Source organism: Pelmatolapia mariae, linkage group LG23 (genome assembly GCF_036321145.2).
Source record: "Pelmatolapia mariae isolate MD_Pm_ZW linkage group LG23, Pm_UMD_F_2, whole genome shotgun sequence".
Lineage (NCBI taxonomy): Eukaryota > Metazoa > Chordata > Actinopteri > Cichliformes > Cichlidae > Pelmatolapia > Pelmatolapia mariae.
In genome coordinates this window covers 22,953,246-22,959,292 of record NC_086246.1, presented here as the reverse complement: position 1 = coordinate 22,959,292, position 6,047 = coordinate 22,953,246, and positions in this window count along the sequence as shown.

Below are 6,047 nucleotides of genomic sequence, written 5' to 3'. Positions count from 1 at the left end.
GCTTGTAAAAGCATTCACAGTATTGTTCTTCTAATCTTTATTATTATTATTTCATATTCCGTACGTTTTTTGGCATCTAACTCCTTCAAAACCGTTCAACTTAGAAAAACCATTCAAACACCGTTAGATTCCTCTTCTTTTGGACATGACTGCTTCTACTTTTCTCATTTTTAACATTTATATTTTTAATTTTATTCAACTTTTTCCAACAAAAATTTCCCATGTATTTCAATGGGGAGACCCTTCAAATTCTCCTTCAAATCACTCCTCTTTGAACTCTAACTACTTCCACATACATTGACGTAGAGCCACCATTCAAACTTTAAAACGAAGCCAAGACATTCAACTATTCAACTTGTATTTATCTTTTCAATATCTATTATACTTTTTCTATAGTTCCAGTTTAAGTTTCATGATGTTTTTTCACCCATTTCAGAGTTTATAATGGGTGTGTATGGGACGGAATGTTGCCGCTAGAGTGAGACAGCTCAACTGGTAGAGTGAGAGCAGGGGGGGAATTAATCTTAAAATATTTTATTAAAACTGCTGCTGTGTCCGCAGCGTTTGGTCTACAGGTATGATTTTACCCTCAAAACGTAGCCATCGTTGTCCTCTTTCACCCAATGTGTTTATTATTGTACTAGGTGTTATGGTTCTTTCATAAATGTCACCAATGCACAGCCTCCTCCCTCCAACTCCTCCATAGACTCCAATGTTAAAGTGGCTCAGAAAGTTTGTTTGAAAATCAGAAGTGCAGGCTGTCTTTACACTGTCACCACATCCATATAATAAGCTCCACAGGCATGAAAACCGAGAATTCGGTAGACTAGACATTGCTGCCGCTCACGGTGAAAGAATTTTGTCAATAGGACTTGTACTTTTCATTTGGGAGCGATTTGTTTCGGCCAGACTTTTCTGTTCATTTTAAGCAGCAAAAGTGAGGCGCATGTCTGTGTGTGTGTATGGAGCCATTGGCTGCAGTCACTATAGCAACCAGGCTCACACCTGCCTGCTTAACCAGCTCTCTCTCTCTCACTGTGCCAAGATTCATCTTAAACACTTCTCTTTAAACTGCTGCTGTGTCCACAGTGTTTGCTCTACAGCCATCATTTTACCCTCAAAACGAAGACCTCGATGTTCTCTTTCCAGCACCGTGTCTTTCAAAGCTGATAGTCACAAACTTTTAAAACTGTATGGATTCAAGTGGAGGGATCACATTTTAGTCATTCAGTTATTCAAAGAATATGAAGTTTTGATATTCATTCAGATGTTTTTTGACTCCAAATTTTCTTTTCTTATTTCTTAGGTTTTTCTAATTTTTATTTAAAAACTTTTCAGCTATTTTCCAACTTCTTCTCTGTAATTGTCAGCTTTTAGCAGTTCAGCACTTTTGTTTTCAGGTTATAATTTCTGTATTTTTCATCTCATTCAATATTTTTAACTTAAAATTCAGCAATTAATTCATTTCAGTGCATACATTCAGATTCAAGCATTCACACTGCAGTTTCTTCAGAAAATGCACTTTCTAGTTTATTTAGTTGTTTTAATTTGGCACTTATGATCCTCCGTAGAAATCAACTACTGCACTTATTTTTATCGTTGTTTTCCCAGGATTTTGTTGCACACCAGAAATGAGGAACAAGCACACTGAAACAATGTGTGTGTGTGTGTGTGTGTGTGTGTGTGTGTGTGTGTGTGTGTGTGTGTGTGTGTGTGTGTGTGTGTGTGTGTGTGCGTGCTTAAAAGTGTCTCTATTATCTCAAGAGCCACGTCTGTCACAGCAGTGTTTGCAATGGATTGGTCTGTTGACCGCTAATGCAAAGAGGGCCTCAGTGAAAATGAACTGAAACCACTCTAGTGCTATCTACTTTGTGTTTACACTGGTCATTATGATTGCCCCTCAACCTGTCTTGTGTGTGTGTCTGTGTGTGTGTGTGAGTATCTAATCATCATGCCAACCTGGTCACAGATGGCCAGCTTCACACACACACACACACACACACTTGGGGGAAAAGTGCTTGAGCCGAAAGAGTAATCTTTCAGGTGATTTCTTCCACAGCAGAGGGTGCTGCTGCAAGACAGAGTCTAGAGTCAAGAGTCTGCAGACAAAAGGATGGAGGGATGTAGAGGAAAGAGGGACAAAGAATGGGGTCGACAAAAGTGAGTCAGGGTGATGATGAGGAAGGGAAAGAGTTGGGGCATGAGAAACAGGCATGCATTAATTTGTGTTTTTAGGGGCTGACATTATGAAGCTTAGTTTATGGGTTTCTGCTCACTGCTTTGAGAGAAAACGAGGCTGCAGACAGACTAACATTATCATGTCTTCAGCCCCCCGCCTCCACTCCCCCACCCCCCAGTCCTGCCCTCCTTCACAAGCAGGGCCCCTGAACGTGCCTGTTGCTATGGCAACTCATTTGAGAGCACTCTTTCTCTCTCTCTCTCTCTCTAACATCTAAATAAAATCTTGGCTATTTATAGCACAACACTGGCAACATGCAAGCCACATTTAATCGTGCACGCACAAATGGGAATGCAAAACAAAAATGCAGTAAACAGGCAACTGCACATGTGCAGTAATACACACGAGGACGTATAGGCTTGTGTGCACACTCGCCTCCTCTATGCCAAGGCTTGCTGCTGTGCGTCCATCTGTGAATTAAGTCCACCTATGGGTTTTGTTTGTTTACCCCTGCTTTGGGGTATTTTTTTCTCATCATATTTCAGAGCAGAGCTGGTCTGATAAGCAACCATGGAGTTAATGTGTGTGTGTCTGTTGAACTCCTTGCTGAAGCCCGCCATTGAAATCTTCCCGTCGTCTGTTTGATCTATCTCAGCTTTATCTTGACACTTGCCGCAGAGTGCTTTCCAGGCCAGCTGATAAAGTCTGTCAGAATACACAGGGATCCAGACAGCGAGTGACACCGTTTACCTATCGGGACACAATAGCACTCCGTAACTGCAGGCTCATATTGCCCTGCCCCGGTCTACTTCATTCTTGAGAAGGTCGCTCTCAAAGCGTAATCTGTCACAGCCTTCTGATACGGCTGGTTCGAGCTGCAGACAGGAGACAGGAGAGCAATGAGGGGGGAATTATAAATGTGGGTTTGCCCTCGAGATTTACAGAATCTGAAGCCTTGGTGGAGCTTTGGCTCATGAACATAAGGCTGTAACTTTCCTTTTTTTCCCCCTCTGGCCATATATATACGACAGCAAGTGGCTGACTGTTTCTGGTTTCAAGCTTACATGCAGGGATGAAAGACTAAATCTCTCATTTGTGTTGTGGGATGAAAGGGTTTAAAAGCTCATGGAACAGATGCAAATGGCCATAAGAGTGCTGCTGCTGCTGCTGCTGGGGTAGTGTACGGCAAAATCTTGCTGCAGTGTGATAGTCAGTGGGCTCTCGGCACAGATCCCTCTCCCTCTACCTTCCAATCTCCGCAGGAGGTGGTCAGAGGTTGGGCGGTGTTCTGGAGCTGGTATATGTTCAAAGTATATGTGGCCCAGTACCAGGGGAGAAAAAGGAAACAATAGGCTGGCTGGTCAGAGGGAAAGAAGGGAGAAGTGTCAAGGCGCCCCAGGGCAGAATAGAGGCCTGGGATGCTAATGAATTTTGACGTGATAAACCAACAAAACAGATAAGCTTCTATAAGCTTTTGTCTGCTTATACCCTCAAAACCCATGACAAGCCTGGTCAGACTATACTGCGAGCATGAGTGTGCCTTTTTTTCTGCAGCTAGAGATTCAGAAGCAGGGGCTTCAAAAGTTGGCTGCCCGCTATCAGCACGCAACAACCTTGTCAAAGCAGCAGGGGAAGGGAGGTGTCTGCGAACCCAGCTGTTAAGCCGGGAGAGGTGTAGATGAATCAGGAGTGTGTGTGCATGTGTGTGTGTAGTAGTTTGCTAGCAGCGGGGTGTTAGTGGTGGGCCTCTTTAGTGCAGAGCTGAAGTTTAAAGCAATAGTTCAACATTTCTGGTGAACAGTCTTTCTTGGTTGGTACTTTGATTCTAAGCTCACATTAAGCTGTCCTTTAATGAGGATTTAAAAAGTATAGAAATGATATGAGTATAGTTCATCTAGATGGTTGCCTTTATTTTTAAGTGTTTCTTCTATAAAAGGGTTTGAAGGTGCCAATATTGCTGGTCACAGAGGCTAACCACATTTCGATTTAATTTACAAATAGATAGGATCTTGAAAACATATTTGTCCTCATTTATTAAGGGAAAATAAGTAATCCACCTATCTGACCCTGTGCCAGTGTTAGTATTTCACATAAGACCTGGTAATGAAGTAGGCTACAGTTTCTCAAAAATTAATGCATCAAAGTCAATGACACCTATCAAAACCATTTCTAAGGCTTTGGGACTCCAGTGAACCACGGTGAGTGCCATTATCCACAAGTGGAAAAAACATGGAACAGCAACAAACCTTCAGGAGTGGCCGACGTACCAAAGGTACTCTAAGAGTGCATCGTCGACTCATCCAGGACATCACAAAAGAACCCAGAAAAACACCCAACGAACTGCAGGCCTCACGTGCCTCAGTTAAGGTCTAAGTTCATGATCCAACAATAAAAAAGAGACTGGACAAAAATGGCATCCATTTCCAAGGAGAAAACCACTGCTGACCAGAAAAAACATCTTGATGACACCTGAGACTTTTGGGAAAATATTCGCTGGACTCACGTGACAAATGCGGAACTTTTTGGAAAGTCTGAGTCTCGTTACGTTAGACATCAAACAGAAAATCATAACAAGATCATAATACTAACATTCAAACATTGTGGTGGTAGTGTGATGGTCTGGGGCTGCTCTGCTGCTTCAGTACAACTTGCTGTGATTGATGGAACCATGAATTGTGCTCTCTAGCAGAAAAAACATTAGTTAATGCCGTGAAGCTCAAGAGCACTTGCGCTATGCAGCTGGACGATGATGTGAAACACACCAGTAAGTCCACCTCAGACTGGTTAAAAAAAAAAAAAAAATGAATATTTTGGAGTGCCCCGGTCAAAGTCTGGACTTACATCAGATTGAGATGCTCTGACACAAATTTAAATGTTGCGTCAGAGCACATTGTGTCAATGTGCCTGAAATAAAATTCTGGGATAAAATTCTTCCACAGTGATATGAAAGACTCATTTGCTGTTATCACAAACACTTGATTGCAGTTATTGCTGCCTAGAGTAGCACAACCAGTTATTAGGTTTAGGCTTTGCATACAGTGGAAGTGAATTCTCATCATGCATCACACCAGCTGGTTGCTTGATGACATTACAGGCTTGGGTTCCCAAGATGACCCGCTAATGTATTTATCAGTTGGTCATATCAACCTTTATCAATCAACATTATTCTTCACTCTCATCATCACACTTTCCATCCAAAGTTAACTTCCGTAGTTGCTTGAAGTCGCCAAAAATCATGCACTTTCTATGTTCTCTGGTTGCCACGTTGCTGCAAATCAGTTCCATTGGGTACGCAGCTTTAAGGAGCAATTGCTTTTTCACACAGAGTAGGTTTGGATAGCTTTTATTCCATTAATAAAGGAACGGATAATCATTTAAAAAACAGAAAATTGTATTTCTAATACAAATTATGTCCAATATTAAAATTTCTAAAACATGTAAGTGTCACAATTATGCAGAAGACTAGGAAATAAGGAAGGGGTCATAGTCTTTGTAAGCTAGCAATGTTTCTCAAAAACAAATAGCTCATTCAGTGAATGAGCAAAGATATATAACATTTAACATAGAAAATTAACAGCTGCAGTGATATTTTAATCGTTAGTATTATCATTATTATTATTATTATCATTTCTATTTTGGACTACTTTCGGTGTAGATTAGTGCCCATCAGTGTTGAATTGTGTGTGTTCGTGTGTGGCGCTTAAAAAGAAAAAAAAGAAAAGAAAAAAGAAAAAAACGCCCAATAATGGAGGATGCCCCGCCTTCATCCGTGGGGTTACCATGGCAAATGGCGTCGACGTCACTATGGAAGAAACGCCGTCTATAAGTATTGGAGGGTCTGCCGCGACGGCTCGCGAGCTCGGATGTG